Source organism: Rhipicephalus microplus, chromosome X, assembly GCF_043290135.1.
Source record: "Rhipicephalus microplus isolate Deutch F79 chromosome X, USDA_Rmic, whole genome shotgun sequence".
Taxonomy (NCBI): domain Eukaryota; kingdom Metazoa; phylum Arthropoda; class Arachnida; order Ixodida; family Ixodidae; genus Rhipicephalus; species Rhipicephalus microplus.
In genome coordinates this window covers 112334476-112357927 of record NC_134710.1, presented here as the reverse complement: position 1 = coordinate 112357927, position 23452 = coordinate 112334476, and the positions used below count along the sequence as shown (strand labels likewise).

The window sequence follows — 23452 nt, the reverse complement described above, 5'->3', positions numbered from 1 at the left end:
AAAAGCATGGAAGAATTGAAGAACTATAGTCGTCTAAGTACATTTCACGAATTATAGTGTTTTACTTCTCGCGTTGCGTCGATTATTGTTAACTTGTTTTAATATGGCACTGCACACTATTCCGCACAGGAAAATGATGAACTTAATTCCTGAACTCAGCAAACGTCGTGAAAGAACAAGTATATTGTGCTTAAATGACACGTTCATCGGGAATAAGCAGATTGCACTTCAAAAAAAAAAAAAAAGAAACGTAATAACTGCTGTGTACTTGTTAATTAGTTGTGGCTATTTTTGTCAATGTTAAAATTTGGCAAAAGTAAGCAAGATTTAACATGGTAAATAAATGGTCGTCGGATTTCTTTTAAGGGTACGAATGATTTCACTGTACATTTAAACCCGTAGACAACTTCTCTAACTTCGAAATTCGGTTATGTCTATACGCCATGTTGCAATCGGAAAGCATGCTAACGTTGCGAGGGTGGCATGAATATAGAAGTGTGCGTGTGTGTGTATGTATGTATGTATGTATGTATGTATGTATGTATGTATGTATGTATGTATGTATGTATGTATGTATGTATGTATGTATGTATGTATGTATGTATGTATGTATGTATGTATGTATGTATGTATGTATGTATGTATGTATGTATGTATGTATGTATGTATGTATGTATGTATGTATGTATGTATGTATGTATGTATGTATGTATGTATGTATGTATGTATGTATGTATGTATGTATGTATGTATGTATGTATGTATTTATTGGGAGCAATTGTTACGCTATGTCTACAAGTGCTAGGCCTCTATTCAGCAAAATATATCCTTTCAAATTTTACCCTAGCTGTCCTCTCCGTATATTGTCTCTTGCTCCAATTAAGTATTCCATTTTGTAATATACATTTACAACGTCTCTACAGCTTGACAGTTCAACGAACAGTCGCTCTCTCTTGCTTCCTGCGCTCGTCACACGATGCACTCGAGCGCAGGTGAACGAGGCACGCTGGCGACATTAAGTGGTCGACGTTATAAATATACAAATGAATGTCCATAAACTCTGAGTTTCTGTTCCCCGTTGTAATCACAAGTATAGAGAATCGTAAAACATGCATGTCGCGACCGATCGCGTGTTCACGTCCGTAGCAGCAGCTGGATGGTTGCAGTGTCGTCGCATAGGCCATGAAGCCGGCATATACAGCTTCATGCTTCATCGGCCGGTGATGTTTTTACCGCAGAATACCTGGTATACAAAGCGCCAATATTGTTTTCATAGGAGCTCCGAAGAAATTCAGGGGCCGCCGTATATGGACCTGCTCGCTTGCTCACTCATTATACGAGGCATCCTTCAATGAAAGCGCACTGCTTCTGACAACCAAATGCAGTGAATGCAAGTTTTAGCGGTCCCACAGCCTTTTGTTGTAAGCCATTCATGAACGTAACCTGTAGTTGCACGCAAGACTAGCGCACGAAAAAAATAATAATGGGCGGCACAACCTTAATCACCCGTGTGCTCAGATTTGGGTGGACGTTAAAGAACCCCAGGTGGTCAAAATTTCCGGAGCCCTCCACTACGGCGCCTCTCATAATCATATAGTGGTTTTGGGACGTTAAACCCCACATATCAATCAAATCAACCTTAATCAGAGGCATGAAAGGCTGAATATTCGTTTCTGCAATAATTCATAGGTTCCAGTAAATGGTGACTTAGAGCCGAAGGACAATACTCGCGGTTTCATCATATCTTTTCACATTTCCTCCGTTCCCCCTCTTGCGATGACATTGAATGTCCCGGTAAGCGACACATGCATTGAGTGAAATGTACACCATTCGGCATCAAGTGCATGGCCGTGGAAATGATGTTACTCCGTGTTAAGACCGCAAATGTCCGATGGGAAAACTCATTTATTGTGACATGCGGAAAAAATAAAATACGTTTATTTGTTACACGTATCTTTTTTTTTTTAAGACGTTACTTCCCAGTGCCAATTACCGAACACCGTCGACATAATTCACAAGACAGAAAAAGTTGCTGCATTAGTGTATGCAATGATCCTTCGTACTGGCGTATGTGAGATGCTCAGTATTTGGCGATATTTTTTTCATTAAGATGAGAGGATTTTATTTCTGTGATGGCTTCTCGTGTGTGCCATTAAAAACTTTGTCGCCGCTTCTCGCTCGTGCAATGACGTAATGGTAAGATCCGTGGCCCCGCCAAGGGCAAAATTGCCACTAAGAAAATTCATCACCGGTAAATAAACTATAAAGTTAAATTAATAAGTGGGGTTTAACATCCCAAAAGCACCATACAACTGTAAAGTTAGATGTCATGCAAAGAACGGTGGTGACATGCACATAGATTATCGCTACATAGAACAATGACAAAATGAATTGTACGTATCCATCAGCTATCGGCACAAAAGCATAGCAAATACGTTTCTTTTTGCACTGAATGTTCTCTTTTGTTTTGTTTTTTTGTGTTGATGTACTTGAGTTCAATCAAATAATGAATCAGTGTTTACATTTACATGCAGCACCATTAAATATTCAGATGTTCTTCATCATTTCAGTTTGACGAAAGCAGAATTACAGGGCGAATTGTTTAGCCATGGTGCGCGCGTATATGCCTTTATGATCTGCGGGTTCGTGTCTCGAATTAATTCATGCATGCTTGGGGTAATTTTCCAACGGAAAATGTGATCTGGCTTTGTCCATAGGTATACTGTGCGCAATCGACATGCAATAGACGCAGCGATAGTTAAACCCTTCGCCGTGCATGGAGGCCGCTAATATTGCCATGTAATATATACGAGCAGCCATAAATAATATAGTTTTGGAAGACGATAAGAAAGCCGTTATTAGGGCTAACAACTTGCTAGGAGGCATGTAAAATTCTGACATCATTCGCCAAGTTTACTAACAGGTATCAGAATATTGTTTCTCGCAAAGTTAACTGAGTTTAATTTTTGGTTTAAATGTTATGCCAGGAGCACTTGTATTCCTCATCATTGAGGGCGTGGGTGTACGTGGTATTTAATGTGACAATTGACTAATTATGTGACATGAAGGCTCCTTCAGTGTGTCTTTCAGTGTGCGTTTGATCCAGCCCCGACAGTCTCATTTCGATACCATCTACTGCGTCATGTCAGTGTCCGTATAAAATACGTCAGGTGGTAGGAATCACCCGGAGCCCTTCACTGCATTGTCCTTGATAGCATGAGTCACTTCGGGGCGTTAAAACCCCGAAAGCCAAGCCAAAGTGAAATATGCTTGCTTTGGACCAACACACGAAATACTTTCAGTGTATCTAAAACTCCAATATATAGTTTCGATTTTTGAGGTCGACGAATCAAACGTTCTGAAGATTAAAAAAAAAGAAAAGAAAAAAAACTTGGCAGACGCTCGAGCTTCGCCTTCAAGAGTATAGGCCCCGATATCGCGTAATCAGGCCCGCGCATCGCCTTCTCCGTATAATGGCTGACCTCGCTGCGGTTCTCGGTGCATGCTCTCACTTGTGCCGTGACGCAACAAATGACTGTGGGCGTAGACATTGGCCTTTTCAAACCACCCTGCAATGTCTACTGCAAGTACAGTTTTTGAAAGCCCACTAAGCCATAATTGTACCTTCTGTGAATCGGCGAAGGGCCCACTGTGCTCTGTAATGTAATATAAATAGGTGGGTCTTAAAACACCTACTCGTTGCGTAATTCATTTGTTTTCACACTTCCGTGGCTTGATTTCACGCTTCTGCCACAAAATATTGCGTGGGTTAAGGAGACTGCTTCCGCCGCATGCCATTCTTATAGCGGGGTGCTTTTTTATCTTATTTTTTTCAAGCGTATCGAGCAGTATTGTGGCTCCGTGTTAGCACGCCCGCTTAACACGCTGCAGACTGCCCGGGTTCGGTTCCCACGTGGACCGAAGTGTTCTTTATTGTTTATTTTATTGGCATCCTTCCCAATTTTTCGGCCACGGGCAAGATGAAGAACCAATTACGCCGACAACGATGCCGACTCCGGAATTTCTGCGAAACGAGCTTAACAAAAAGGTTCATGGTGCATTTATCATCATATAGTCACCTTAGCTAGGAAACTATATATCTTTCGCACAATAATTTTTGATATCAACACTATGCATCGCACTTACTGTCATATTGGACAAGAACTTGCTATTACCAGCCACACATATTTTTGTCGTACATGTTTACAGTTAAAATCTTGTGCGCGCTATGCATGACGTGACACAAGACACGTAGCCATGGCATATACACAAACGCCCTATTTTAAAGCTTCGGCTCACCAACAGAACTTCTCCCCATCTTCTTGTTATTATTTCTCCCCTTTTTTTACCGAAAAAAGTAATTATTATTAGGATGATAAAAAAGGCAGAAAATACTCCAAAACGAAGCCATAAATTCCAGAAAAGTGACAATACCGCATTGTTCATAGATTTTTTTTAACATTAACCAGCCTGGACAAGGCACATTAATCACTTGAGTTGTTTTTGTATTTGGTACACTCGAATGAGAACTGGAGGGGCTTGATGAACGGTGCTTTAGCATGTCATCATATACAAATACGATGACAAATTGGGTGCTAATTCATTTTCACATCAAATGCGTACTGTCATACATAACGTATACATATTGCGGCACGTACAAATCCAGCAGAAGAGCATCACGTTTATCGTGCAGGTATACTGCGGGAGATGACAAAACGTACAGATAGGTCAGCTGTGTTCATGCCGAGCTCTCTAAATAGAATTTCTAAAGTTAATTAATCACAGATCTGGTAGCGAGGATGTTATCTTACTGCGCTCGTCGCTTGACACAACGTATAAGGTTTGACACCTGTGCTTCGCGATTATTCTACGACTTGGTCTGTTATGAAGCTTTCATTTCCTGATGTCAACGTCACCTGAGCAGACGCCGTTGAGCGCCGCAATAAGTGGGTTCAGCAACGCAACTTGCGACATGCATCGAGTATATATTGTTAGAGTGCGCAGTAGAAAAACAATGCTTATAATGCTTGTGGTGCATCGATCCCTTTAACATCTGATTCACCTGTGTGCGTCATGTCGATGTTGTGGTGTTTCTAGCTTTTCAGAACGTCCTCTGGTACTATAACAGCTGTAAACATTTGACAAATATTGCAAAAGTACCAAACCACATAAGGTTTCTTCACAGGGATGTATTTGAATAATGCTATTCTGATTTTTTTTTTGCTCACCTCACTGCTGTTCTTGTTCTCACACGAGCCGGAATGTACAGGCCTTGTCAGAAAACAGTTCTGTCTCTTTCCTCCTGCCGTATATTGGTGACTTGTGAAGTTGTCTTATGCACACACGCAGATGAAAAACATTATTTTATTTGTTTATATGGCCACGTGATTAGCAAGCCAGGGAGCATGAGAAGCATTAAGAGAAGAAGGAGAGCTACGGAGGTCAACAAGACGCACGACCAGTCTGCTACCCTACGCTGGGCGAAAAGCATTAAATTATGCCAAAGAAAAAAAAAAGACAAGAGAAACGTTCAAGTGGAATTCGCCAAAGCACGAGTGAAAAGTCACCAAAAGTCAGCATTTCTCTTCAATTTCACCACAAGTGTCACCAATCTACATGCGCGACGTTCCTAGTAACAAAAATTCCTAATTATATATCGCCCCGTGTACGCTACTATCCATAAACCCTAAATTATATTGTCGTTTTTCAGTGCTAGTCGCATCACGTGCTCCACCATATAGGAGGGCATAGTGAGCTTCGAGTCACATCCCTCGCTTCACCATGGGGGGCACAGATAAAGGGAATGGGTGCACCATGCAGCGTCCCTGAATGCTAGCGCCTCGTAACAAATGTTTGTGATGGTTTAAATTGTAGCGAATACAGGGCGAAGCAGTCGCCACAACAATATATAAAGAGATGGTGTATACGTCGCCTTCCAGCAGATTTAGAGCATATTACTTCAGTGGAATCATGTGTCCAATAATAGAACAACTTACTTCGAATGCAACGGAAATACACTCGAATGCATACTGCTCGCACCACGCTTTCTGTGCATGCCACACATACGCTTCACTGCAGCTTCTGAAGTCCGCACAAAGAGGCTGACTTCTTGGTCATGCCCGAAAAGTATGTTAAACACAAATTTAAATTCCACGTACCGAATTGAAGGGTGATACAGTAGTGAAAATGTCGACCAGATAATGAGGACAATCGGAGCTGTAGTTGAAACACGCGGCGTAACCACCACCTTGCCACTTCAGAAGCGAAGGTTTAAAGAATAAAGTTTAAAGCTCTTAAAGGACGTAAACAACTTTGTATAAAACCAACACCTCGCAGCACGCGAAGCAGTCCGCTCACCTGAATTTTGCTGGGAGGTTGCTGGCGGACGTACCAGGACCTCCTGGATTTAGGTGAGTTTTTCGAGATACTCACGAGAACGAGAAACAGGACAGACGCGTACTGAATCGCGCGTAAAGTGTGCCATCTACTGGCGTGTCTGAAACTACGAAAAGGGGGAAAGGTTGTTGTGGTTCATTCTTTGCGAACACACCGATTATAGAAAGCATAACTCAGTCGAAATCTAAGCCAAAAAATCCTGAAAAATTCGCCGTATCACCATTTATACTTTTAGGTCGCCAGGGGCCTCTCAAATTCGCCAATTTGTCGAAAAGTAGCCACCAGTGACAACCCTGATGTGCTATCAGCGTGGAAGCCCTACGACAGCTCTTTGCGTATACAATCGGTCACTGAGACATGTCGCAATGCTCGCGTCGCATTGTAAGACTGCGACGCGTGGGGCCATGGTCATATTGAGTGAGGATCGTTCATTCCGAATGTGTTCTGCGATCTCGTTCGTTCATTTTTGAGGCGGCAAAACCTTTACGCACGCATGCTGTGCGGTATAGCGCAATACCTCTCTCTTCCGTCTCATCTCCCATTTCTCGCTTAAAAGTGTAGGGTAGATAACCATGCTCAGTCGTCTGCCTCGGTGGAAAAGCGGTTATATGGTGCTCGGCTGCTGACATGAAAGTCGCCGGTTCGATCCCCGCCGCGACGGTCACATTTCGATGGAGGTGAAATGGTAGGGGCCCATGTTCTGTACGATGGCAGTGCACGTTAAAACAACACCAGATGGTCGAAATTTTCGAAGCCCCCTCTCTATATACCACGGCGTCTCTCATGATCACATCATGGTTTTGAGACGTAAAGCCCCGGATGTTATATTACTGTCCCCCTGCTCAGTATGGTTAACCTCTTTGCATTTCCCCAGTGGTTTTGCCTCCCGCTCTTTTTACCGAGCAAAAAAAGAGGCAATGACAGTCGCGCAGAAGACCACTGCGAGTACTAAGTTCGCAGCAGTCGGCAACAAGGACAAGATATTTCAGCGTTCTGGCTTCTTTCTCTTTCAAACGTTTAGTGAATGGAAGTTGCATATTCTGGTTTAAAATAATGCAGCATGAACCCTTGTGCTGATCTCACATGCTTGTCATGAACTTTAAACAGTGAACAAAGTCCACCAGTCCTGCAGCATGCCTCGCTTGTCCGACAGATGCCAGGAGGAGTCTGCCAGATCATCATCGTCAACATTATTATTATTATTATTATTATTACTATTCTTATTATTATTATTATTATTATTATTATTATTATTATTATTATTATTATTATTATTATTATTATTATTATTATTATTATTGCCATGCTTAATATTAACCATAATATTGATTGCCCAGTAAGGAGCCCGGCAGCCTCAATATATACGAAAACAAATGTATAAAAAAAGAATTAAACAGAAATGCACCAATAAAGAAATGTAGTTTCAAAAGTTAACTGTCCTCCCCGCACTACGCAAAATGCACATCTATGTTTTAAACTATATGAGAAAAGCACGGATATGAAGGTCTCATGCATGAGAGAGAGAGAGAGAGAGAATTACTTTAATGGGCAGCTGGAGAGGTTTGTCCGGCTTTTCACCTGACAGGCTACTCCAGTTGCCGGGTGATGACAGTGATATATACAATGATAAACACACAACACATACAGTTACATACACACATAACAGTCACATAACACATAGTCACTCACATGCACTGTACTATTTACAACGTTTCGTTCAAGCCTGTGGCCCGTAAGAGCGTCAATAGCGCTTTAGTAAAGTCTAACGCACAGCAGGTGTTCTGCCATGGGCCTAAAATATTTTTTACCTTCAAGTTTGCGTCCTCCGTTGTATATTTAAGGCCATCTTCAGAGACTGCCTCTCTGATGCGTATTTCGTACACTCACAGAGGACATGATTGATGCCTTCAACGGCGTTACATTGGGCACAAAATGCTGACCGCTCAGATCTTTTCTCTGCTGGTCGCATCATTCTTTGGCTTCATGCATGAGTACGAGAATGTACTCACCGCATATGAGCGACAGCACGATAAAAGACTCTGAGAATGAAACTTTGCACATGGCTTTATGTAGGCGCGGTATCCTACTAAAAACCTACGATTCTAAAGAAAAAGTGCATGGTGGGTGGGGAGAGGGTTCTATATACAGCATTACTTTCAAGCATGCGAAGAACTGATATGTGGAGTTTGCATTTCAATTGAAGGTTGTTTCCTTCTAGATTTCTTTTTCGTGTGCGTGTTTGAGAATTCATTATGAAGACGTATCGTCTAGCGCATTTCCCCATCTGTTTACTTATTACATCATATACTAACGCAGTTGAAGTGTATCACCTCAGAAGATGTGAGTACCTGCGGTAATTAATCTGTCCCAGAACATTCTTTCCCGCCTCTCTTCTCTTTTTTTAAGTAGAGGATGGGCGAAGGGGACACCACGAGGTCTCCTCCGGTTAATCTTCTTGTCTTTCATTTATTTTTCTGTCCTTTTCCATGACGGAAAGGTGAATCAGCTAGTTTCTGACCACTACGGAAGAATCAATAAGAACAAACTCAACATGTCTCCTCTATCAGCTCCTGAAACGTATGTATACTTCTTTCATATGCTCTCTCAGGATGTCCGCTCTCGACAAATGTAGGCGCCATGTTCTCTAGGAAAGCTCCAGAACAAATGTGAAGAAATAAAGAAGAATGAGGGCAGCGCGCACGCCTCGACGTAATCCGAAAGGGAAACTGAAGACCATGGAAACAGGAGCCGAGGCTGCGTTTTATTAGGGGCTGCTTTTCATCCTGCGACAGAGCGGTGCGTGCATGGAAAAAGGGCATCTGGCCGACCGAAAACGCTCCCAGGCAGCAGCGGTTGGCGTGTACACATGGGGAGCCCATGTAGACGAGCTGCCGAGTTATCTTGGCTTTGTCGGAGGAGAGGACGACAGTGGTGCTAGCACCCGCGTGTACCACGGGGTCCATGAGCACACAAAGGCGTCGCGGCTGAGACCTAAGGTATTTGCACAAGTTGGCAGCACACTGCTGGTATAAACAGGGAAACCCCCGTCACGGGGAGCAAACCCCAGGACAGGGGCTCGAGCTAGCCCCCGGGAGAAAAGTCCCCCTTTGTGCGCGACAGCCCCCGAACACAGGTCGCGGATGCCCTCTCGGCGGTTGGTGTTTAACCGTGGAGGCAGTAACAAAAAGGAGCCTTGGAGGAGGAGGACAGCCAGGATCGGTTTTTGACAACTGCGTACCGATGTTGGCGCGGCTTGTCGACAGCGATGCTAATTTGTTGCCCTCTCTCTTGCGGGGCTGCTCCGGGGCCGGCCCCTTGTATTATTATTACTTGCCAGACTAGTGCCGGGATAATAGTTACACCGCGACCGGCGCCAACTGAGCGTCGGCGGGCGGGCGCGGAGGCCGAGGCGGAGTTGCGCACAAAGCGCGGGCCGGGGCCGCCGGCGAGGCGGAGTTGAGCGGCGCGGAGGCCTGCGCTGCTGGCCGCGCCGGGCGGCCGCGCGCTGCCATTGGCCCGACGCCGCGCCGCGCCGCCGCCCCGCGGCTGGGCCGCGAACTGGCCGCAGGGGAGAGGGAGCGCGCTCGTCAGACGAGATCGGGAGACTGCACAGCGCGCCCAGCGGCCGCGTTTCTCTGTGCGCGTGCGTGTGGCGTGTGCACGCGTGTGCCAGACCGACCCCGAGACGACAGGCCATGGCCCTCCCTGGATTGCCCGCTGCCTGAACCGCGGCGCGGACCAGCGTCGACTGCCAGGTAGGCCGACGGCGCTACCTACCTGGGCCTCCACGTGGACAGCAGCAGCCTGCACGCTGCTATTTCGGTCGCCAAAATAGCAGTGCGTATGCAGCCGCAGTGTCTTGGCGACGACGTGCGATCAAGTGCCCGCTCGGCCTCGTTTTCGCTGCCCCTCGGGCGCTTGTCGACCGTTGTCGCTGCTCGCGAACGCGCTCGCAACGCGACGTGCCAGCCGGCGTGTAAACAGCGCTTCTTTCGAGCCGCTGTCTGCCTCGTCGGCATCAGATGATGCATTTCAGTGTGTGTGATTAGGGCTGGACAAGCGTGGTCGTAAGCGGTTTAGAAGGCGTTGGAGGAATGTGGATATACTGCCACGTGATTGTGATTACCGTGCAAAGCCTAACCGATGTTGGTAGACATGTGTCATTTCTAGGTTATTCCCTACCTGTCATGTTTGCCCGAGGCGTGCGCGCATGAAACTGTGTTGCCCGTGACTCTCTGTGGCATACTGCGTGATATCAGCGTGCCCTTCGCAAAGATCCGTTGCATGGCGGTTGCGCTTGACGAAGCGCACGCTCCCTCTTAGATTAAGTGGCCCACGTGGGAAGCTCTCCTAATCAGTGACCCATATTCGAGTGCTTATATGGTTATCTTGGCTTGTTCACTCATTAAGTGGCATTATGTTTCGAAATTTGTGGTGGAAATAAGTTATATAAGTAACACCAGTGCGCATTCTCATGTGACTTCCATGATTCAGATGCTCTTTAATATGTTGTAACAGTATGACTGGTATTCTTATGTGCTGCTAATGTGGAAGCCAAGATAGACCAGGAGAAAATGACATGTCTATATCTCGCATTCTTCGGTGCCGTGCTTGTTGATGTCTGTGTGGGTTCTTGTAAGTTTACACAAAAATGTGGTTTTCACGGATTGTAGTAAGCGTCAACATGTCACGAAGTAACAAGCACCGGACGTCCTTATCTCACCCTCTTATTGAAGTCTGTGACGCCAAAAAAAAATTAAAAAATACGTGCGAAAAGTATAAATCAGCATGCAGGAGTACCGTCGACAGCTCTGTTCAGCGCTTGAGCAGTGATGTCCTAATGCTTGGCAGACATGACAGTGTGATCATGACAGTTCCTCAAACGTTTCTTGATTTACTGCTGACGAGATCAGACGCGTATACCTTTTCTCGCGCTCTGTCGAGAACGAAATGTCAAAGTTCTGAAGCCGTGCATATGGACCGATTGTCCTCGGATATCAGTTAACAGCGTGAACTCGGAAACTTTAGTACTGGAAGTACTAAGTTTAGCGCTCGTCTCTGTACAGAGAATCAAATAACAGTAAGCTTACCGTTTATAATCCTAGTTTCTTGTCACGATTGTTATTCATCATGTAATCCGAACCACTTTCACCGAGGTCATCAAGGTGTTCATTTCTGTAAAGATTGTGTGCACAGTATCTAAGTGAACACAGACTTTTCACACGTTGGAATTAATGTCAAACAGTGCAATGCTCAGTTGCGTTTTGCATGTGCCAAAATGTTTTTAGTATTCTCATCCCGATTCGAATATCAGGCCTCACACGAAAGAGCAGTTCTTTGTGTTTCTTGTTTGCAGTTTCTTTCAAAGAACTACCAATATTAGAATTCTCTCATCCCAATTTCTTTTACTCCTTACTGCACTATATATGTAGTTAAACATACCATTCGCAACAAAGTACACATGTTTGAGTAGTATAGTGTGAAGCAGAGCCTGTAGCAACACACATACATGTGACAAAGCAGCAAACATGTATAGCGTGGAGCAGAGCCTGTGGTGACAAACAAACATGTGACAGATGCGAAGTAAACTGCTCAGTTACCGCGTTGAGAAGAGTGCAACACATAAAGAATCTAACTTTAGTATTGTGGAACGACACGCACAACCACATTCTACAGGTAGACCGGAATTACTCCCACAGATGCGTGATAATGAATTGTGTCTGCATCGTAACCACGTTTGTGTTTCGAATAGTGTCATGTGTTGAATACTTTGGAGGTAAATATGAATCTGCGTGGCGCATGCAAGATATCTCCACGTAACTATCATGTTGTCAGTTGATTGATTGATATGTGGGGTTTAACGTCCCCAAACCACCATACCATGTTGTCAGTTTGAATGGCGTGTCGATACGTTTGCAAGAGCATCGTTTGTGAGTTTTCGGCGTAAACATATATCCGACTCTCATGCAGTTCACTGGTACGCATACATCTGAGACGTAATGCTTTTCCATAACGCACATATATACACTGTCAATAACAACCCAATTCAATTCAGTGTTCGTTGATGTAAACCAAACCTAGTTGATGTAGGTACACCACGACTGCAGGCGTAGAATAATTAACATGCGCCGCATTACGTCCTCTGAAAATGAATGCGCAAAACACTTGCAGGACTACACTTAAAACGTTTGTTATAAAGTAAAAGAAGCGGCCAATGTGAACGATCCTATACTGACATAAACCAATTAATTTGACTACAGGTTTAACCAGCATCATTATGTGAGTTTCAGAGGGGGGGGGGGGATTTCAACTGCTTAAAAGGAAAGAGTTCCGCATACTTCCTCTTATCGTCGAAGTCTTTGAGAACCATTTTAAAGTATAAGGGCTTTATGAGAGATCACCAGCTTACTCTCACATTACTCTGAAATATCACATTATGTCTACCGAATTTTTGAAAAACAGTTACGTGCATGTACATTTTGCGTAGTAGCATTGTTTATTACACGTTTGCGTCCACATCTCATGTATCCGTTCTTGTACAGCAACTTGAGAACTAACGTATGTGGAAACGCACACATGAACATGCCTGATACTTGTTTTGAGCGTAGTTTACAAAATATGCGTGACGTATAGGCTGTGGGCTCGATTTACCACAAGACCGTGCCCACCTTAGAGCACGCCATCTATGTACAGATGTTCGTACCGTTACTATACTCCTAAAGCTTATCGACTAACATTAACTATGTCCTTTCTGACTTTTTTGGCAATATAGACGACCCGGTGAAGGATGGAAGGGGAGTATAATTGCAGTCTGCAGTAACAATAATGTTAGCGTTCTGGCCGCATGTCTCCGTTAATTTCCCATTTTTGTTTGCGAATATAGTTCACTTCTGCTGTTGCGTATACTGACGTTGAGCGGCAAAGCACGCGTGGTCTTTCGTGGAGCACAGAAACAGAGCCTGTTCAATTTTTTACCATATTTTTTAGTTATATCGAGCATAATATCCATGTCTGGGTCCGGGACAAATTAACAAATGCTGTACAGATGGCTAGCGACATGTACATGTGCGAGCACTATGGGGAACAGCTGTTATTACGTCCGTAACATGTGTACGCACTGGTATGACATTCCCCGGCAGAAGGTCGTCTATTTAAACGACGAGTTCTGCGTCATATTTGCTGGAAAACAAAGGGTGGGGGGGGGGGGTTCAGATGCCGATATTCGTGATGCAATAACACGAACGCATAATGAATCTGCCAGGCCACCGACGTAGTTACTCCACTGTATATAGGTTTCCGAACGGACATTAACAACCTCAAAACTGAACGACTGCATGCACCGCATTCGGGCATATGTGTGTGCCGGCTTCATGTTATATAGTTATAGCGGCAAAACGAATCATATGAATGGACAAAGTGTTCGCAACTGACAAGCGCGAAATTATTTGTTTAAGGATGTGAAGAGGTATACTATTACGTCAATACGTGTTAACTTAGCGAAATCGTGCTAGTATATAGCTCACATAGTGCAACAAAAGAATCTGTAGAGTATGTGCGTATAACGAAGATCATCCTAAAAAGCGAAAAACTCTGTTTAGCGGGCGACAAAACACGAAAACCTTGCGCACATCACAGACACACAGACAAGTTTGCAGATTATCTATTACGTGTTCAATTATCGCGTTTCTATTTTGAATCAAAGTTTAAAGTGAGATCCGAAGTTACCTCAGGAGAGTAGCTGATGCAAGAGTGCGCTTGGTTTACTCCGCTTGTTTGATTCGTTTGGCGGTTTGTTGAGCTGGAAGCAGGGCATTGGCTTGCCCTCGAACGAAATTATTCAGCAGCGCCACGAAGCATCGTCTGCTACAAAACAGCTGTTTATCCGTGTTTCGAAAGTCTGTACGAGACCTCAAACAGGAAAACGCATGAAGTTTGTGCCCAATTTATCTACAAAACAAAAGCTTCGACGACATCACGCGCAAAGCTGCAAAGTGCCCTCTGCAATCTCGTGGCTGAAAGAAAAAAAAATCCAAGAAGAAATAAAGCGTGAGAGACGCTAACGACATGATCCCCATAACACCTGGCAGGCGTGGCGATGCGATGCTGCAAAATATTTCCGGTCAGGAGCGTACACGTAGTATGTGCGGGGGGCACCACCCGATAAGGTATACGGCGTTCATATATATAGTTTCTGTCCATTTTATTTTTTGACAGCACCCGATGCTACGCATTTTGACGGCTGTCATCTGGGCGAGAAAATGCTATACAAGGCCTCAACAGGAGTGTGTCCACATAGCGACACTGACTTTCTGCTGCCGCTTTTTATAGTATTATAATCTCTGCATGCTTGTGTCGCGTAGTGGGAAAATCATTTAAACGGTGAGAAGGGACGCTGAATAGAGTGCTATGTACGCGAAGGAAACATTCTGAGTTGTGCAAAGCATTGTAAGCCTTTGATTGAGAAGCTTTTTTATGCATCATTAAGCATAACATCTGGATGTTTACGTGCCGCAATGCCATTATGAGGCACGCCGGGATGGGCTCCGGCATCTAAAGCATTTCGCCTCCTTCGAAATGCGACGGCCGCGGCCGGAAACGAACCCGCATCTTTCGAGTCAACGGCTGAGCACCCCGACCTCATGCACCACCGTGGCGGATTACATTATATATTAAACACTTCTCGGTTGGCTTTCAGTTTTATATTGAAACTATAGCCGAAATAGTTTACAATATAACGAGCGTAACAAAAAATATAGATAAATACGTATACTTGCACTGCCCCGGACCCCGTCCCCCATTTTATTTTGTTTGTGTGTATACGGAAGAAGCACAGATATAGCGAGTGGTGTGCATCCTGGATTAGTGATGCCTTGAGTCAATTATGAACGAAGGAATTTGACCCGCTCGTTGCGCGCTGTGTACGACTTACTTGGTGCTGTCATGTATTCTTTCGGGCATTTCGAGTTGTACATTGTGTTTCAGTCGTCTATATTCTTTCCCAGAGCATACGTTTCAGAGCGGGCAATATTTTACTTATTCACGGCAAAGCTACATCGTCATGGAGGCATTGCTTACATAGAGGGGCAGAAAACGTAACCAACAGTAACATCAGAAAAGGTATTTTACGCAGATATGCTCGTCATACACGCAGTGAACACTGGAATGCTATTTAGCGAATTACTTGTGAGAATTGTGAGGAAATGTAGTTGACAAAATTCAGCACATCGGGTTAGAATCTCAGTTATATTACCAGCATAAAATATGTGTGTTGGGTCAGTTGGCATGAACATGGAATGCCTTATTAAACGTATCTATATGCTCGTATTCGCTTTAAGGATTATCAAGCAAATCTATACCTTAACTGTAGCATATCCATTATCATATTCTCGTTATACTTTCCTGGGCTTGTTTGTTGAACGCGTAGTGGACGTGTTTACAGCTATAGTTTGCAAGCGGTGAAATTCATTTGACATGCATGCGCTAACGTCCTCGGGATCTTTCACGTGTTTGCGCTGCAGTGCATGCGTTAAATGAATCCCTGTAGAAAACAGTGTCGTACCTTTCTTCTTGTTGAACGGGTGTGCGTATGCCACTTTTGTGAATCGGAAACATGGGCACTCGCCTGTGTAACAGTCAATCAATGGGCAGTATTTGAAATTGTTGAATGCATCAGGAACTTTGATAAGTGCACATGAGAAAATTAAGAAAGTGCACAGGCCTCATCGCTATATATGCGAAACTTCGTACTTTCTAATTTAATTTAGGCTTATAGGTCGGCGGTGCCGGTATACATTGCAGACATGCCAGTTCTTTGTCAGCAGTTTAAAATGAATAGAAAAAGTAAAGTAAGAAATCTCAAGAAAGCAAAAGAAAAAAAAGAAAAACGTAAAGCCTGAGCATGAATTTCAAAATCGGGCTCGCAAAGTTTCAGCCGTAGGTTATTTCTTTTCAGGTAGCCCCTTTAGACATTTTTTTTCCCATTTAATTAGGCGTGCCTTGACCTGTTAGAGACATAAGTGACACACACTTATTAAATTCACCTAAACAACATAAACAAAACAGAGTAAAGGTAGGCAAGAAACAAATCCACTGCTGACCTTGTCTATTTGAAATTACTCTATATGTCTACCAGGAGTTCCAATCCGTGGTTTCCAGTAAGGAACGTACACTCGCATTTTGATTTCTTTATCGTACTGGGTGCCCCGCCGCGGTGGTCTAGTGACTAAGGTACTCGGTTGCTGATCCGCAGGTCGCGGGATCGAATCCCGGCTGCGGCGGCTGCATTTCCGATGGAGGCGGAAATTCTATAGGCCCGTGTGCTCAGATTTGGGTGCACGTTAAAGAACCCCAGGTGGTCGAAGTTTCCGGAACCCTCCATTACGGCGTCTCTCATAATCATATATGGTGGTTTTGGGACGTTAAACCCCACATATCATTAATGTACTGGGTGATGCTCTCGCTAGATAGCAGGCATGTGGGTTGCCCATTTATGCCGTGTAGTGAAAGTCGACCGACATCTTTTTATCTCTCTCTTTACATTCATTTTAGCGCTCAAATCACTTGACGGAAGCAGTAATAAACGTGCTAATGAGACGTTGATACAAGTACATTAAATGGAGAAGAATACCAGGAAGGCAAAATACCGCTTGTAGCTGAAGCCACGCCTTTTTTCTAGTCTATAAACTATGCAAATGTAGTGAGCAAATGTAAATGAATCTGTACTGTTTTTAAAAGCAAACAGTAATTAAAAAAGTAGCATGAAGAAGAGTCGCGTGTTTTCGCTTATTTGTCCAATACATCTTTCAGAAGTGATGAGATCAAATCGACAATGAAGAGTGCTTTATTTTCTTGTGAGGTTGATACCTCCTGCGCGGATTATATTTTTAGACCATTCGATACGAGACAAAACAATGCGAGGCTTTCTGCGCGTAACACTGAGGATCCAACTAAGTAGCTTCTCTGATTCGCAATCTGCATGAAACTATATCGTCGTTCATCTTTCTTTTTTATTGAAATAGTGAAATAGGAGATGTTGGTGCCATTATTGTTGTACCGCCAACTAATTTTCTCTTAATAGCAAGATACGCCGTAAGGTAAACAACAAGAGCACAAAATGCAAGACAGTGCCACGTACAATGTGGAAGTACACAATAGCCAAACGTCAGAGGTCAGTTCAGATATGGCTAATGGGTTCCTATGTACACAAGTTCCACACACAAGGTCAGTTATTCACACAGAGACAAATGATTGAACATATGAAACACGCTATCTACGTACTACACGTTTTATTTAGCATGAAGGCGACATCGCATACGGTTAGTCAATATTATTATAAAATATTTGATTCTTCAAGAAACTTCTTGAAGGCGACAAGCGCTCTGTTCTGTAACGAATATATACCTTCAGATGACCATGGACTTATAGTATTTTCGTCATTGTTAAAGGCCTCCTATCTAAAAGCTGCAAACTTGCCCGTAATACTTTTGTTTGTGTCTCATAGTTCGGGCACTCGAGAAGCAGGTGGCGTACATCTTTGTCAGGGTGGCCGCAGGGACACTCGGTACTAGAGGCGCACGTTTTATCCTGTGTTTGGAAGTGTCGCGTAAATGCTGTACCAAGACAATGTCTCAAATATCCTATTTAATCTTAACTCTAATGGAATGCTTAGTTTTATGCAAGGGTTTATTAAATAAATGTCTGAACTTTTAGGGCTTTGTAACACTTCTAGAGAAACAAGTTTTATCAGCCTACGTTTACATTAAAATGGAGGCAGCTGGTGACATTGACGTATACGTCAATGTCACCAGCTGCCTTTGAAAAATACCAAAGCCACAGCGCCTAAATGTTTTGTGTTGTAATGCTGTACAGAGGCAAGCGCACACAACGCAAAAATTAAGGCACATGTTTCATGCCCGGCTGTTGTGTTCCCACAAAGATGTGGTTGTTGCTCGTCGATATGATTAATAATACATATAAATAGAGATCAAACATATTTTCGGAATGGACGCCTGTGACTGACTTATATGCTTGTAATTATATAGTGAGAAGCGTGAAAAGTTGAACCGGTTGGTTCAAGTCTATAGATGCGAGAAAAACCAGCGAAAACTAAGACAAGGACAACGAAGGAGCGCGCATTTATGAATAAATGTGCCTAAACGAATGTGCCTTCTTCGCCTTTATTGTGAGTTTTCGCTGGTTCTTCTCACACCTAAGCTCGTACAGTAGAATCAAGTGAATCAGCAAGAAAGAAGCGCTAATATATCTTGTTCATTTCGTCTCCCTATGCCGCCCCCCCCCCCCCCCCGATTTTTTTAAATTTTCCTTTTCTTTGCGCACCGTTCTAGGCGATAGGTTAGGTAAACTATATAGTTCGAAAAGGCTGCATATAGCCTTGTACACCTATTTACTAAAATAAACAATTCTTGATATATAATTAAGCCTAAATGAGTTTGCGCAATGCATACTTTCCTTTTCTTGTTGAATTCAACATCAAGTGCTGTCACACAGGCAATGACAACCGCACGTATACGAGCGTCTAAGTTGAAGCTGCACCATTGACAAATATGCTTTTAGGGTAATTGTTTCTGTAACCTGTTCTCCTGCGAATAACTTGCTGCCAGAACAGAAATCCCATATGCTGCTCTGTGGATGCACGACACGACGAATTCAGCCGACAAATGACAGAAACGGCAAAGAGAAAGCACACATGACATGCTGCTTTCGGTATGGCACCTTCTTTCTTCTATTAGTGCTGCCTGTACAGAATTCGTCGTTAGCTGAAAAAAAAAAGGAAAACGAGGAGAAAACGGTGGGAATCCATGAGGGTGATTGAAAGTTCTCGGCTATACAGGTTAAAAAAAAATATTTTTTTTGTGGTGTCTGACTATTAGCACGCACAAGCTGCCTGTCAATGCATCCAGGAGCTGCCACATGCCTGCTTATACAATTGCTACTCCATGCACTGTGTATGTCTGTCTGTTGACTTCCATCCTAATAGTGCATGGACGGACTCAGTGCGGTACGTTGCTTCACTATTCATAATTATGCGAAGAAATGCAGTTTGTGTGCGGGTTTTCGGTCCGGGTTTTCGACGTCAGACTTTGCGTTAGCGTCAACGGATCGCCACAACAGAGATACATTATAAGAAAACGATAAGGTTGGTCAACCAGAGCAGGGTAGCTGTTATACAGGCGCACGTTTACTGCTGAAAGTGCCAAGTGTGAGCTAATTAGGCAAACAACCATCAGGATACAGCTCGAGGCTCTTTGTTTCATGCCTATATTCGTATACATAGTGTTTTTATATGTTTCGAATTACTGCCATTAGGAACGCAGTGCGAGCGCATAGAATAAGAGTCAAAAGCGTATACAATAGCTTAATATGGCTGGTATATTTATTGGCAGAGATATGAATTACTGCGATATTTCGGATATGTCGCGATCGATCTTTTCGTGATGTCTCGCTGTGTTCAAGATGCAGAGGCATGCCTCAAGTTTTCGTGCGGGGCTGTATAAATGCGATTTCACTCACTTATGCAGTGCCCTTCTGTGGTGATAAGTGCGATTGCTAAATACATACAAATTAAATAACAGAATAAGTGAGTAAGTGAATAAACAAACACATACAAAAGAGTATCGCTTGTTCGGCCGTGTTCTAAATCGCTATATATCGCTTACGAAAAGCACATCCTGTGCATTCTTATTCAGTTCAGTGGCTGTATTTTTTTTTTTTCATTTCAAGGACAGGAGCATCCGGTAAAGACTACTGCACTTGGTCGCCTTAACTAAATTGGTGATTTCGCCCTCTGCATGACAGAAAAGAACACAACAAATACACAGTATACTAACATAGGACACACACAACACTGTAATCAATAACAACACACTGAGGCAGAGGTGGAATAGACGAGTAAAACGATGAGCACGTGAAATTACTGCGACATACTAATACACGCAGATGTTTAAAACTGCGCAGCAGAGAACAGCCATTAAACGCAATAAGCATTTCGACAAGTACTATCGAAATACAAGATAGCTCAGTCAAATGCAGGCACATTATATTTCCCGTGCTGTATACAAAAAAAAAAACAAGTTACGTGAAAGACGTCGTGTTCAAGCCATACACTTGTGCTCAAGTGCAAATTTGTCGTTTTCCGCGCTGGGCGGTACCAGCGAATTGTCGAAAAACTACGGCAACTTTTTGATGGTGCGAGTCAATAATCAAAAAGGTCAGAAACTGAACACAAGAGTTTCACGAGACGTTCGTTTAAAGCCCTCGATAAAGAATTGTGGACACCAAGCAAAGCCTGCATTTGTTTTGTTCAGCACTGCGGGAATGTAGTTACGATTCCGATTCCTTTCGTTCAGAATAAACACATAATCCACAAGACAGATATGTGTGCGATTGGGCGTAATAAAAATAAGGAACCACGTTAGCGAAGAGTGTGCACAAGAATTATTGGTATAAAATTATAATACGAAAATATTAGTACATAATACACTGCGATGCCCTAGAATCTATAGATAGAGTGTCATAGCACACCATGACTTTCCGTTTTTTTTTTTCAATAACGTTTATTTGTCTTCACCTTCTGTAGTGAAATGTTCTTTTTGTGTTACTGCGAAAGCAAACATAAGTATAGGCACAAACCTGTATAGCACAAAGAGACTCTATATGGCTAAATAAGACGCTTTGTTGCATCATAATGTCAACTCCTTCAACCTATAGACTCATACCACACGCCACTGCAACATACATACTGGCCCACTCAAGCTGTACATAGCTGTGGATATAGCTTAGAAGTGATGTTGTGTTCCTGAAAGGCATTTGAATAGTTTTAGACAGGTCCAGTTTCTCCACCCTGATGAACGCAAGGCCCTTTTCAGTGTACAGTGGAGTGAAGATACAAAAATTAATTAAAGCAGCTATAGTTTCTCAACGCTTTTTTCTTTTGCAACCTGATTACAGGAGTACTAACTTGTAGTAAATTTTGTGCGGGGCTTTTATTTATTTATTCGTTTTTTTGTGACCACGAAGAGCGCCTATGTTACATGTGTTGTACGAGTCTTTTTCTTTTTTTGTTATCCCCGCAATGTGTTCACAGGCAGATGAGCTAACAAATGACTTCGTCTTCTATTCTATTGACACAGAGCGTATACATTGCCTTCCAGATAAATTCAGCATATTTACGGCAGTACAGTTAACTGTGTGAATTGACGGTGAAGAAAAGCGATCGAACTGGACTTTGTAGTGTCTATATCACGTGAAAACGAGTGCCGAATATCCAGCAAGTAAACTGCAGTTACGAAAGACGTGAAACGCGACGCTAACGTCCTGAAGTTGGCTTACACATGCTCGAGTTGTTTTCAGCCGTAGCGTCTGTCACGCTCGGTAACAGAAAGATTATGCAGAATGGCAGCGCGACGCAGCAGCGTAAGTCCTACAGGCAGACTGAAACGAGGCTCATATAAGGGCCGAAGTCGCAGCTGTCAGTCAGTCGGAGCTGAGCTTAGAAAGAGAGTAGAATAGAGGTATAGGTGTTCACGCTCGAGTCATCGCCCCCTGCATAAGCATGCCACATAGGCGAGTTTTCAGAGCAGATAGGCAAGTTTCCAAGGCATTGAAGAGTAGCTTTGTTTCATCGCAGCGTTGGCATTAGAGCTTTTTGTGCTGTTGGTATTGTTGCGGCTCTATAGGGACAAAATACTGTGCGCGTGCGTTTGTGTGTGTGCGTGAGAAAGAGAGAGATTGATTGATATGTGGGGTTTAACGTCCCAAAACCACCATATGATTGAGAGACGCCGTAGTGGAGGGCTCCGGAAATTTTGACCACCTGGGGTTCTTTAACGTGCACCCAAATCTGGGCACACGGGCCTACAGCATTTTCGCCTCCATCGAAAGTAAAGAGAAAGAGTGAGTGAGTGTGTGTGTGTGTGTGTGTGTGTGTGTGTGTGTGTGTGTGTGTGTGTGTGTGTGTGTGTGTGTGTGTGTGTGTGTGTGTGTGTGTGTGTGTTTCGCATGGTACACATTTCGCGGTATACAGCCATCGAGTGTATACGAATGCTTGATCGATCTATATCAATGTGTTCACTGGAACAAACGCATGTAATACTGCTAAGCTGAAAGTGTCTCAGGGAGGGTTTCCGCCAGCCTATCGCTTATGTGTTGATGCTCCGCCACAGTTGCACATGACCCGATGTTCAATTAGGATGTCGCAGACAATGACGAGGTTAGCTCCGAGGATACGAACGCGTCTTTATTTCGTGCTTCATGAGGTAAGGATCGCGCGTCTGTTGCGAGTTCCCTTTTGATTTCAGATGTGATGAACTCGTGTGTCCCCTCGTTTGGTGTTATTGTTTTTCCCGTCTTGCCTCTTCGTTTTTCTTATTTCCGTCGTTAATAAACCCGCGTGCCTGCCCGCAGCTGCGTCGCACACGCCGAGCCTCTCGACCGAGCATATTGTCTTGGCTGAAACAAGCCGCGACGCTATATTGAAGTCAAGCGAGCTAGCCGCCGCGTTCCCGACACCTGTAGGCGTGTTTATAAGTTTGTCTCGGGGGGGCAAAAATGATATGCGCGCGCACCGTGTATAACGCTAATCTAGCGCTCGCGCCTGGCAAAGGGCCAGCGCTGTCGAGCAGCCACTCGCGTCGCCGCGACGCTTTTGTGTTGCGGGCTTTTCTCTCGCGTTCAATTTTTCGCCGCTGCTCTGTCTTTCTCTTTATCTTGTTTCCTGCCTGCAACCTCATGTCACCTCTTTTGTTTCGCCTTCCTCTGCCCCTTCCCTTTTTCCCTTCCCATTTCTGCGTTGTTTCCCGCCGATGCTGCCCCCCCTAACGAGCTCAATGTCGCTGTCTTTTTCTCTTTCTCTCTCTCGTTTTTCTCAGCCCGTCATGGTTTCTTCCTAGCGCAGGGACTGACGTTAACGAGCTATGTCACAGCGGCGCCCAAAATCGGCCCGCCTTCGCTCGAACCGAAACGCCCATGTATTTGGGTGAGGAGGGGGGGAGCAGGCACGGCTTGCAAGCCGCGCTTTACACCTCGCGCGGCGCCTCCG

At 43.9% G+C, this 23452-nt stretch overlaps 1 protein-coding gene across 1 annotated transcript in view; it reads left to right on the top strand.

Moving 5' to 3' along the window:
- Positions 1 to 9998: 9998 nt before the first annotated feature.
- LOC119176332 (uncharacterized) overlaps positions 9999 to 23452 on the top strand; it is a 114123-nt gene continuing 100669 nt past the window's right edge. The window contains exon 1 of the mRNA XM_037427558.2: positions 9999 to 10151. The gene's annotated coding sequence lies outside the window, so the exon portion shown is untranslated. The remainder of the gene's footprint in view (positions 10152 to 23452) is intronic.